Source organism: Gymnoscopelus braueri (genome assembly GCF_963280865.1).
Source record: "Gymnoscopelus braueri genome assembly, chromosome: 6".
NCBI lineage: Eukaryota > Metazoa > Chordata > Actinopteri > Myctophiformes > Myctophidae > Gymnoscopelus > Gymnoscopelus braueri.
In genome coordinates, this window is record NC_137607.1 from 26,008,961 (window position 1) to 26,023,045 (window position 14,085).

Consider the following 14,085-nt stretch of genomic DNA (forward strand, 5'->3'; position numbering starts at 1 on the left):
AACCACACCATGAATTTCATTTTTGTTTTGGGGGGGGGGGGGTATTTTTTGGGCTCCCCAGTGTCTCTTGTACCCCAAAAATTTCTTTTTTTTTAACATTCAGTCATTCATTCTCATTTCAGAGATTTTCAGAATGGGCGTGTCTGAACAGGCCATTTCAGAATGGCAATGCAAGTGACATCACTTGCCTTGCCATTGCATTGATGATGGCCAGACAGAATTGCTCAGTAGCCCCCCCTGCCCAAAAGGACGTTTTGGTATTGCAGCTGAAAGTGCTGTATAAGCCAGAGACAATTGACTTGGGATGAGTATATCTGAGTGATGATTTAGGCTCAAACCTTTTGAAAAAGGTTTGAGGGACATACACCATATGATATTAAATATCAAATATATTTTTTAAATTCATGGTGTAGATCCTTTAAAGCAATACATATGAATGTTTTGTTTGAATTGATTTGTTATAGCATATTAACATTTTCAAAATGTGACCAAAAACTACATAACTGTGATGAAAAACAACAAAACAGCTTGTAGATCGGCTATGTTTGCTATAGGGCTTAAGTGGTTAAGAAACAGGCCTGCAACGGGAGGGTTTATTATTTCACTCACTAGTTTATTGTTTTAATTTGAGGTCGAGGTGTCTTACATTTGGGTTATCCACGCCCATGGTAATATAAAAAGGTATATTTTTGGTTTATTTTATTAACATAATCCACCAGGTTAATTTAAGGTATCCTATATTAAAATTGGCTAATGGGAGGGTGGGGGGATGGGCCGACCTCTGACGTCACTCTCATGTCACCATGACTCAGACATAATAGTCCTGTACCTGGCCTGCAGACACGTTCGCAATTTGATGTTGGGGGAATTTCTCACTCGAACTGAGTCAGTGGGTCCCTAGACATAAAAATCACAGAGGTGCTTGTCCGCGATAGAGGCACGAATGGCACAATGGCCAAATCAAATATGGCCGCCATTGGCTTTTTTTTTCTGACTGTATATACACATGTAATACCTCACTAATTGTGGTGTGTAGAATTCATTTTTGATATTGTTATGAACATTTTGGGTGATTTTGACCTTGAAAGGTCATGGTCAAGGTCATGTTGCTATTCCGAAGGCCATAACTTGGCCATTGTTATGTGCAATAAGTCTAATTCAACTAATACTAACTTTTATAATTTATTTCTGTGACTATGTAGGAATTAAAGTGATACAAATAAAATCATAACACAAAAATCTAATAACAATTTCACTCAAGGTGCACCATACAGTATGTGTGCTGAGTGATTCTGAGTGACTTTGATCCTGTTAGTATCATTTTAGTATCATGTTAGTATCATGTCAGTATCATGTTAGTATCATGGCATGGTGTGTGGTGTGGTGTGGTGTGGTGTGGTGTGGTGTGGTGTGGTGTGGTGTGGTGTGGTGTGGTGTGGTATGCATGGCATGGCATGGCATGGCATGTGGCATGGCATGTGGCATGGCATGTGGCATGACATGTATGGTATGGCACGGCACAGCATGTTAGGGGAACTTCCTATCTTCATTATCTCACTTCAGAGGGTTGGGAGGGTAATCTGCTGCATCCAAAATGCCCCAACAGTGGCAACTTCACATGCCATGAGTTATGAGGCCTAACCCCCAGCTTATGTGTCTAGAGCACAATATGATTCAATCCTGCATGACCAATGATGAACAAATATTATGTTTTGTAACGTAAGATGGAGATGTGTTTTGATTTAAATTAGTAAGGCCTAGTAATGACAATGAATGGACATCTTCAAATGTTTTTCCTGGAGCTGCTTACCACATCCTACTAATAAAATTAAGTAATTCCCTTTGATCTGACCATGACAAATCAGGTACCCTACTGATAAAATATTAACAGCAGTTCAAAAGTTATGACATTTCATATCACTCTACAATGAGGAAAATGAGTGGGGCAAAGCTACCATAAAACTGTCCATCCAGAAAAGATTATTGGGTATTATTGTTCTATATCCTGTAGTTTTTTCCTTCCAAAATCTGTGCATTTATGTGTACACCCACTTGTAGTCTCAACAAAGCATGTCTGCCTCTACCTGTCTGTCTCTTTTGCCAAATATAAAAATAGAAATAACAATCTTTTTAAACACTCAGATGTATAGCCATGATTTAAGACAAAGGGTTTAAGATTAATTTAAATATTCTGTTGGATATTTATGAGACTGCAGGCTATAATATAATTTCACATACTGGTTTCTCTCTACAGATGATAAGGAAGTAACACTACATGAAAAAACAAAAGAACAAGGAAGTAACACTACATGGAAAAACAAAAGAACAAAACAACTATCGCAAGACTACTTAGTCAACAACAAAGAATGAGGATGCGGATGAGTGAAGGTGCATTCCTCATTTTTTGCAGACATCCAATTCAAACCACAAATGGCACATGAGTACTGTACTTTTTACATGTACCGGGTATAAAATGAACAACAGGTCCTTCCTGTACCAAGCCTGTTTGCTCTCACAGTTTCATTTATCTGAAAGCAATCTTGCAGTTGTGTTTTTCCTTGAGTAACAGTGATTCAATTAAACAGCAGAAACAACAATACTTTATTATAAGTTCACATTGAGATCAGTTTTCCTGAACTTATAAGCATATGAAGATGGTGGGAGTTGAAGAAGGAAGAATGCCGTGGCAGTGGCACTGGTTGGCAGTGAAGCAATATTTATTTTTTTCAATATAGAGAAGTCACCCAATTCTGACATGCATACTCAAGTTACAACATGGCAAGTTAGTGGTGAACCCAGCCCAATGGCAAACCCAAAACTAAAGCTTTAATGCTGACCGGGACACTTAGAATCATGCGTTGGAAAGGTGACTGGTTGTATAGGAGGTGGCAAATGATCTACCTATATCTAAGTACTATGATACTGTGTTCTGTGTGTCTTTGAGCCACATCCAGAGGAGGGTTGAATCCTCAGGAAACAATTTAGTGAAGGGATAAAGACTTTGATTGATTGATTGAATATTTTATTGGGCAAAAAAAATGTTAAACAGCACAGTTACATTTAAAATACTTTGTCTAAAAGGTCCGTTCATAAAAGTCCTTGCGGTCTTGTTTCCAATGAGGTCCTTGATATTCAATTCATAGACATATATAGTGGCACTACAGTTCAAATATCATTACAAATTTTTTTTTGTAAAAGATAACATTATGTACATCAAAAATTAGTGGCAGTGCTGTAGAAGGGTTTGATTTGCTGGGGGACGGGGAGATCCATGCCTCTCCTTTTGATACCCCCCTCTAGTCATATATTTTTATTGTACAAATAGTTATTTGATAGAAGTGTGAGCACTTTCCACAGTGAAATATAAATTCCAGAAAAGCCTTGACAAGCTGGCATCTTCCTGAATAACAATGATTAATATTAAAGGTTTTAATTTGAAATAAAGCAACATTATTATTAACAAAGTATTCCAAATAAATGGAAAAAGTATTAGCAGACAACATAAAAGACAGCATTTCATATTTTCTTTATAAATACAGCAAACATAATTAAATTCATAAATTAAAACCAAAAATGTTGTGGTTGGAGGGTGGTGGTGGTGGTGGTGGTGTTGTTTTTTTTTGTTAGGGGGATTTAGGGGCTGAGGTACCATTGGACTGAGGGAACATACGTACGTCCTAACTTGGCATGGAGAAAATGTTCATGAGGAAACATGGGGCTGAGGGAACAGTGGCTAATTTGGATGGGGGGGGAATTTTCGGGACTGAGGGAACTGGGCTAACACAGATGGACTTATTACTACTTGTTTATTTGATGTTTTTGCATAGTATTGTATATTTGTCTGTAACTAAATGTTTCGATGAATTGAATACACATGGACCCCAAGCCATAGTGCTTTCTTGGGTTTAATCCGTTTTAGCAATGTATTCGTATAAAATTGTACTTTCTGTGCTTTTTTTGCAAACTGCAAAATAAAGTATTCAATCAATCAATCAATCAATCAAACAAATAAACAAACAGATTAGTTACATATGTTTATTAAGAACAGTACTTTAAGTTTCATTTCATGTTAGGATCAGGTTTGGCAGCATGCTTGTGTGAAGTCAACCCGATCTCCAGATATATACATATCATTGCACGGATCTAGTGCACTTCATTCCGTGGATAGTCATATCTCTGGAGATCAGGCTGGTGAAGTACTTAAGGGAACCTCCTCTCTTCATTGTCTCACTTTAGCTGTATGGTAATCTGCTGCAAGGACATCTGGTAAGAACAACATATTTGGTTTTACAAATTAGACATTTAGCTAACTTTATTCACTTTACTTCAATTAGATCTTTTGTATTTTGTTTCTTTTTTTTGTTTAAAAAAAAAAGCTCCTTTTGCCTTCTTACTTAAATTACAATGCATGTATCTCTAAAGGTAAACTTGATTTGCATGGCATGATGACATAAACCATAATATGAATTGCAATTAAATACATGCGTAGTATGTCAGACTGTTCTCGGTCTTGTGTCCAGTCTCAAGATCACATTCTTATAATCTGGTCTTGTCTCGGACCAAAAGAATCTGTGAAATCCCAAGTCAACTTGGTTCAAGAACATCGATAGTTCGTCCATAGTTGCCAGCGTTAAGAGATTTACTGCAAGGCACAATTTTTGTTTTGGTTCATTAACACATTTATTCTTTAATTACTTAATTGCTTGAGTAATTTATACATACTCATGTTTAGCCAATACGCTTTACATTTAAATATATATATTTTTTTATGAGCACTACTCTGGTCTTATTTCTGAATTCAGTCTGCATACAGTAGTGTATAATGTAGTAGGCCTAAGTTCCTCATCATCAGTAGCAAGGTAACACTCTTCTGTCTTATTGTCTCCGCCAGGCCGAAAGGCATGGTGAGAGAGTATGTTTTACCCTCCGTCCGTTTTTCCGTCCGTGTGTGTGTGTGTCCGTCTGTGACCAGCTAATCTCCGCCGCCACCGTTGGCTTGATCGCAGCTAAACTATGCACACACACTCCCTGGATGCCAATTCCGAACCTCTGCCCCAAACCTTTCACATGGGCCTTTTATAGCGCCACCAGGTGGCCGATTTGTGCAAAACATATTTTTTGACAGTACTCCCACAGATTTTGGCCAAAAATCTCGCAAATCGGTACACAGTATCTCTATAGTCATTAAACGAAACGGGTCTTTCAGATTTTTTATATTCCATCCTGATTGGCTCAAAATGGCTTCCAAAGTTTGCAGGAGTGCTCCGTTTTCAACAAAATGCCTCAAATCATGAACACAGCATGCAATTTCCGTGAAATTTTGCACGCATATTTCCACTATGCCGAGGAATAAATGCCACTTGAACATTTTCAAATCAGCCTCATGGTGGCGCTATAACAGGCCGATTCATGTTTTTACCTATAACTGCACCGATCTGTGTAAAACTTTGTATGCGCACTCCCTAGAGGTAAAGGAAAAACCTTTGCCCTGCATTTTTCACATCTGCCTTTTATAGCGCCACCAGGAGGCCGACTTATGTAAAAAAAAAAAAATTATATTACTCCTTCCAATTTATCCAAATTTCACGCAAATCGGTACACATGATCTCCATAGTCATGTGATCAAGACGGATGTGTTTTTTCATATTCCATCCTCATTGGCTAAGATTGACATCTAAAGTTTGCTGTAGTAGCTTGTTTTGAACAAAATTCCGCAAATCATGAACGCACCGTCCAATTGCGGTCAAACTTTGCACGCACATTCACACTATGTTGGGAACTAATGCTACCCTTTTAACATTGGCCTGTTATAGCGCCACCAGCAGGTCTAATTTAGCAAAACATATTTTTTGCACAAAATGCCTCAAACCATGAATGCAGTGTCCGATTGCCGTGCAAGGGCCAAGAACAAATGGCACCCTTTAAACATTGGCCTAATATAGTGCCACCAGGAGGCCACAATAACCTACCTGACCTGGCGGAGCTCCGAGGAGCACTTTTTCTAGTTATACCTCATTTGCATCTGTATCAGAAGTTTGCAACATTATGCCACATGTAATGGAGAGAGAGAGCCATGAGATGTTACAGACAGAGAGAGACTTCCTGTTCAGATATTCTAGCATTAGGGTTTCCTTTTCAACCATCATATTCCATCCTGATTCGCTAAGATTGGCTTCCAAAGTTGGCAGGATTGGCCCGTTTTGAAATAATCATAAACACAGCGTCCAATTGCTGTGAAACTTTGCGCGCACATTCCCACTAGGCCAAGGAAAAAATGCCTACATTTTTCAAATCAGCCCCATGGCGGCGGCCGCGCTATAACAGGCCGATTCACGTTTTGGCCTATAACTCTTGAACCGTAGGTCATAGAATCAAAATTCCTCGGATCATTATGGAACTCCCCAAATAAGCCACACATTTCCACCTGACAAGTTTTCTGCCATGTTGCGTTTTCTTTGCTACTTCTCCTACCGATTTTGTCCAAACCTCACCCAAATATTGCTATCTCTGTATTCATGTCATCAAGATGTATCTGTCAGATTTTTCGGATTCCCGATGACTACGATTGTTTTTTAAAGTTTGACGGAGGGCTCCATTTTGCACGACAAGCTACACAGCTACAAGCACCGCTGGACCCATCGGTGGGAAACTTTGCACGCACACCCCCAGTAGGCCATGGAAGAATCTCCAACCAATTATTTTTCAAATCGGCCAGTCATAGCGCCACAGACACATTTTGTGTTACAACTTTGTAAATTTTGTTCAAACCTCACGCAAATCGGTATACATCTCTGTAGTCATGTGATCAAGACGTAGGCTATCTGTCACATTTCTGATATTACATTGATTGATACAACTTGTTGAAGTTTGTGGGGGTGGCCGTTTTGCACAAATTATTTTTTCCCCTGGATTCCTTGGATCATGACACATCTTATAGGTCCTGTCTGTGCCAGATTACATTTTCTGCCATACTGCGTGTTCTTCAAAACACACTTTTTGCTACAACTCCTACAGATTTTGTCCAAAACTCACACAAATCGGTACATATTGTCTCTGGGGGCATGTGATCAAGATGTATAAGTTTACATATCCTGTACATGTCCTGTACTTGTCCTGTGCTTGTCTTGTGCTTTTCTCGTGTTGGTCTGTCCCTGTCTGTACCTGTCTTGTACTTGTCTGTGTTTTTTTCTTAATTTTTTTCTGTTTGTGTGGATGTCCATATTGTATTGAATGTTTTGCTTGTTATGTGTTATGTTTTTGTTTAATGCATGTATGCATGTCTCCATCTAATGCATGTATGCATGTTTATTATTTGACTCATTTATTTAGCTTTTTGAGAGTTTGTTTGTCTGACCGGGTTTTGTATTTATTTATTTATTGTGTCTATGTGTGTATGTGTATTATTATCAGTTTCTTTTTCCTTTCCCTTTTTTGTCTTGGTTTTCCCTGTGTATGGCCTCTTGTGTGCTTTGGTGATCTCACCTGTTTGTTTTACTTGAAAAAAAAAAATAATGATAAAAAATATATATATATATATTATAAGTTAGATTTTTCTGATCCCAATCCAAGTGGCTATGACCAAAGTTTGCAGGCCCTGGTTCGGCAACCCGGCCTGGCGGAGACCTATGCTCCGAAGAGTACACTTTTCTAGTTGTATTCTGTACTTTGTTTGCAGGTTGACTGGTTGCTATGGCGAATTCAGTAGTGTTCCAACAGCCCAGCGGGTTGCAACAGCCAGTTGCCAATGGAGAACCTGTGGAGACGGGCTGGAACTCTGGTCTCTTGAACTGCTGTGATGATATGAATTCTTGTCAGTATCAATATCCATATCAGCATTTCATATTTATTTGCAGTAATTATATTTTTTCAAATATTCTGGGGATAGGCCTCTGAAACACATTATTTATTTAGAATTTAATTTAAATTAACACATACAATTATTATATCTACCTCTGTTCATCTGTATGTGTTATATGAATGTCTAAGAGATTTTTGTGTGTTTTTCAGGTTGTTATGGGCTCTGGTGCTGGCCTTGCCTTGCCTGCGACACCACAGCAAAATTTGGAGACCATCATTGTTTCCCCTTACTAGACATATGCAGCCCTGCCATAATAACAGCAGCTTTTGGGATTCCTCTATGTGTGCCTCCTGCTGCTCTGTCTGTTCGGGTTGCCATTCGACACAAATACAGAATCAAGGTCTGGTGCAGTACTGTATATGTAATCTAAAATATATCAATATCATATGTGTACAAATTCATATCATGATAGTTAAGAATGCAAAAAGCTATAAACATGAGTTACAAGGTGACAAAGGTAATTTAGGACTAAATACGAAATAACTATAGATCAGTAGTTAGGTCCAAAATAATCATATTTGAAGTAGGTACTCCCAAAAATAATCGATCTATTGGTTCTTCCGGCTTGGCAGAGATAATACAACTCCTCTCCTCTCTTTGTATGTATTGTGTTGATTTATAATCATCAACGAAATGACAGAATATTTAAGGAGTAAAATAATCTGTGGTTCCCATAGGGTTCTCTCTGCAACGACTTTGCGACCTCCTGCTGCTGCGTGTGGTGCTCCTGGTGTCAGATGGCCCGTGAGCTGAAACAGCGAAAGAAGAGCCCCACCATCAACAATGTGCAGCAAACTCCAAATATTACAATCATCCAAAATGCCCCAACAACAGCGACAACTTCAAATGTCCATATGTCTAGGCAAGAGAGCTATGCCATGTCAGCTAGTCAGCCTCTTCCTGTTTCAGCACCAGGTTATGCATCCCAACCCCCCCCAAGCTACCCAGGTTATGTGTCACAACATGATTCAAAACCTTCAATGATTGACTACTGATGATGAGGATGAATGGACATCTTCAAATGTTTTCCTTAGAGCTTACTATATTGAAATCAAATGACCCGTCTGTCCGTCTGTCCGTCCGTCCGTCCATCCATCCAGACAATTGTCATTGGGTATTATTGTTCTATATCTATATCCTGTTTTGTTTCCAACACTGCATTTATGTGTTAAAAAGCTGTATTTCTGGGGACACATCCATCCATCATTAAAGATTCTGGCTTTTGATTGATTGATTGATTGATTGATTGATTGATTGATTGATTGATTGATTGATTGATTGAATACTTTATTTAGAAAGACATGGTAAAAGTACATGGAAGTACAATTCACAATACAAGGTCCTCTAAACTGGATCGCTCATAAAAGCACTTGGCTTACTTAAAATGAGATCCCCGTTCACTCAAATCATGATGACATTTAAGAAGACATACAAATATACACTACTATGCAGAAAGTCATACAATCAGTTTACAGGTTACTGCATGAAAAACAAGAAATATGTACAATAGACCGTTTTAGGAGGAGGGGGGGGGGGGGGGTAGGTTAAGACTTTGACAGGCCAATTTGGAATTGCAGCCTCCTGAAGGTGATTCTTTAGGGCAGTTTTGAAAGTGAGTAGGGTTTTACACTCCTTTACTCCTTTGGATAAGGCATTCCACATTTTTGTTGAATAGCATGAGAAAGAGTTCATTCCCTTGTTTGCTTTGACTTTGTCCCCAAAGCATCTCTCTACCTGTCTGTCTCCTTTGCCATATGGAAATACAATTTTTTTTGTTGTTTTTTTTAATTTCTTATAGTGGTGACACAGACCGTTTTATCATCATAAAATATAATGCATCTTGGCGACAGTTTCAAGATCATCACATACAGTTCAATCATATGAATCCTTCACCTTTTAAATGAATATATGTATTTTTGCTCTTGTCCATTGTACTGATATACAAAATTAACTACATTAACCTGTATAAACCCCTCCGCACAGGGTACTGTTTAAGCCGGATTGTCAGTGAAAACCACTCAACCACACTACAATACAATAAACCCAATAACAAATTGTCTTTTTGTCATTTATTTGCTATAAACACTCACACAACATCAATAACAGAACACATTAATGACTGCATAACCCAAGTAAATATAAGCATAATAAAAGTACTCCTCATCACACAAAACACTTTATACATTTTAGCGTCGCCTCTTACCAACAAACGTCGGCTTCTTAAACAGCAACTATGCACTGAGGGGACGCAACAGATGTGCCTGCGCATAAAGAACTGATGACATATTTCCAGAGTATGAGGGGCCGTTTAGGCCAAAAATAATGAAACACTTTCACACACGCTAACGAGACAGTCTTATACTTACTACTGAAATGCTTTTACATTCAATTTTGAGACACTTTCACACACTGATGAGACACTCTTACATATACTACTGAAATGCTATACGTTCAATAATGAAAACTCTTGCACACTCACTACTGAAACACTCTCACATACATACATACTTTGTAAATCGATGCACGTTCATATATGAAACTTTATACATACTCATCTGAACACTTACGCATACATATGAGAAACACATACACATACATATATACTTCTGTGCCATATACACATGCATACGAAATGCTTGCACGCATACAAGTTAAACATTTATACATTTATATCTGAAACACTCACACATACACATATGAAAAGGCTGCATGTATATCGCTGAACACTTGTACATTTACAACTGAATTTCTTGTATATTATTACAAACTAAAATGAAAACTTTAGATGCATGTGCAAGCCTTTCACATGTATTCATACGAGTCATTTCAGTAGTATGTATACATAAATTCAATAATATACATACACATAATTTCAGTGATATGTATAAGTGAGTTCAGTATAATGTATAAAAGAGTTTCACATGTATTCATACAAGTGATCTAAGTAGTATGTATAAATGATTTCAATAGTGTATATATACACAATTTTTAAAGCATGTACAGATCATTTCACATGTATTCATACAAGTAATATCAGTGATGTATATAAGTAATTTTGATAGTATATATAAATCATTACAATAGCATGTATAGATCATTTAACTATAATGTATACAATGATTTCACATGTGTGCATACAAGAAATCTCAGTAGCATACGGAAGTGGTTTCAGTAACACCGGAAGACACAGGCAGGTGCGCACGCACACCAGGAAGAAACTTCCAGAGAAGATAAGAAGGAGAAGACAAAGGCAGCATGGAGGGGAACGGAGACCCACTTTAATTAATTCGATATCGAATATTAATATATCACCTATGCAGCAGTGTAAGGTCCTTACACACCGCGAATTCTTCATGCAAATAAATAATTTTTTTTTCGCCTGTTTTTTAAAACCTTATAAAGTCAATGCAAGCTTCCACATCAAAGACGAAATTTCGCGGAGCGAAAATGCGTCTTTTATTTATTCGGACAGCAGTCATATTTTGTGGAAATGCTGGTGACTGCTACACCTCTGACCAATCAAAATGCATTTATGTAGGCCTATTCATTTTATTAAACAATCTAGTATAGGCCATCCCATTGGATGAGAGCACTGGTGCTCAAAATGGGGTCCGGGGAGTGGGGACCCCCATGGAGGGTGATGCGCGGGTCAGGTTTTTTTCATAACCCGCCCCGCCACGGAGCACAAGTTCAACAAAACAATATATAAATCAACGGCCCGAGAGAGCGAGAGAGAGAGAGAGAGAGAGAGAGAGAGAGAGAGAGAGAGAGAGAGAGAGAGAGAGAGAGAGAGAGAGAGACCCCCTCGCATCACTACCAGGGTCCTTGGGACTCGGGAGTGTTCTGGGGGTCCCCCAGCAGTATAACCATATATAGCCTATATCAGCTATTTGAAAATATCCAATCTACAAGCTCACAATGCAATGCATTGTGAGCTTGTAGATCTGCTATTTAAAAAAATATTTGACAAATTGTGAAAAACACCATAAATATTATATGGTGGTCCCTGGCACTAACCTCGTGGTTGGACTGGACATGGATACAGTCAGTGGAGAAAAAAAAAGTACTCACATTTTTACTTTAAGTATCAATACTACAATGTAGAAATACTCTGTTACAAAGTAACAGTTACGTATAAAGTCCGGAATAAAAAATGTACTTGAGTAAAAGTAGCCTACAAAAAATAAAATAGGCCTACCAAAAGTAGAAAGTAGGCTACTCATTATGCAGAATGTCCCATTTCACAAGTTTTCTGTATGACATATACACATCTTTTGAAAATAGCAGATCTACAGATCTGTGAGCTTGTAGATCTGCTATTTTCAAATGGTCGAAATGTATGATGATACAGACTTGGGCTGGATATAGACCAATCGACAGTGTAAAGTAACTAAGTACATTTACTCAAGAACCGCCTGCCGCTCCAAGCCGCTCCGGCCGGGGCCGCGAACCATACGTCGCACAGACTGACACAAAGAGAACCATAAGTGCGTAGCTCCCCGATCAAAACTTAATTTCTCCGTAGGCTAATCAAAATGTATCTATGTATTAATTTTATTAAACACGCTAGGCCATCCCATCCAACTCCTGTTGAAGATGCGCGCATCGGTGCTCAGTCACAGTGGGGTCCGGGGACTCCCCTGGGGGGTGATGCGTGGTCAGGTTTTTTTTTTCTTCATTTAGAGACAGACAGACAGACAGACAGACAGACAGACAGACAGAGACAGACAGAGACAGACAGACAGAGACCCACCCGTCCCGCGCTGCCGCGCATCACTACCAGGGGGGTCCTTGGAAGTGTTCTGGGGGTCCCCTGCCCCAGCAGTTTAACCACTTCAACCCATATAGCCTTGAAATGAAGGGTCGCTATGCTGTGTCCCTCTACTCCCTCGTCCTGTGTGCACTAACAGTCACTCACTGCATGCACTGAATACCAGTGGTGGAAAAAGTACTCAAATGTTTTACTTAAACAAAAGTATCAATTCTGCGGTGTAAAAATACTCTATTACAAGTAAAAGTAGGGTATTCAAAATGTACTTGAGTAAAAGTAGAAAAGTATTGGTATCAAAATGTATTTAAAGTACCAAAAGTAAAAGTACTCATTATGCAGAAGGTCCCATTTCACAAGTTTTCAAACGTGTAAAATGTATACAAATTCTTTGAAAATAGCAGATCTACAAGCTCACAACGCATCGCAAATCTGCTATTTTCAAATTGCCAAAGTATATATACTGTATAAGTGGTTTTGTAATAATAATCAAAATCTACAAAGTAACTATAGTAAATAAAGTTAGCAAATAATTGTAGTGGAGTAAAAGTACAATATTTGTCTATATGTAGTGGAGTAGAAGTAACTATAGGCTACTACTAAAATAAGTACTTTTATTTAAGTAAAACATTTGAGGATGGGACACACTGAAGGATGGGTAGAGTGTTGTCAATGTTGTTTTATGGTCATTTAATGAATTAATTATGCAAAAAAAATCGCGTACATGCCCGCGATGCAGTGGGTGGAGGGGGGGCGGGGGGCGAGTGGTGGTCAAGTTCAGCCCCCATGGCCACGCACAAAAGCCGGCGTCCCTGAGCCTATACATCAGCTATTTGGGGTCAGTGCGGACCCGTTCGGTGCCCCCCGGGACGGTTTTATGTCAACGGGGGGTTTTGTGTTGCCCTCAGAATCTTTTTGGTGCCACTAACATTAATCTTTTATTTTTATTGATTGTATATCTGCTATTTTTGAATAGCCAACATAATACAATATGGATAAAGGGGTGAAAATGTATTAAAACCTTTTGCTGGGGACCCCCTCAAGGACCACTGGTTGAGAACCACTGATTTAAAGGAAATGGCTGTAATGACAATACAGGGGCAGTTCTATAACTTATCCATTAATTTAGATTAAATAGAGTAGAGCAGGGGGCTTCAACAGGGGGTCCTCAGAGTTACTACAGGGGGTCCGCCAAATCATTGTGTGATATGATTTTTTTTTTTTTACATTAACCACTTGAACCCTAGCAGCCGAAAATAGCAGATCACGTTTCAACTGCGCGGACGGTGTCACACGCAAACGCGTTACCTAAAGAATTCGGTCTGAGCATGCGCAAAATGGCGGCTCCCTTGGATTATTATTGATATTTGTAAGCTTTCTAAGACGATTTCTAAGTGGATTTTATTGTTTATAAAGTAGGATAAAGTAGGACGTGGCCATGCAAAATGGTGGTGTCCCG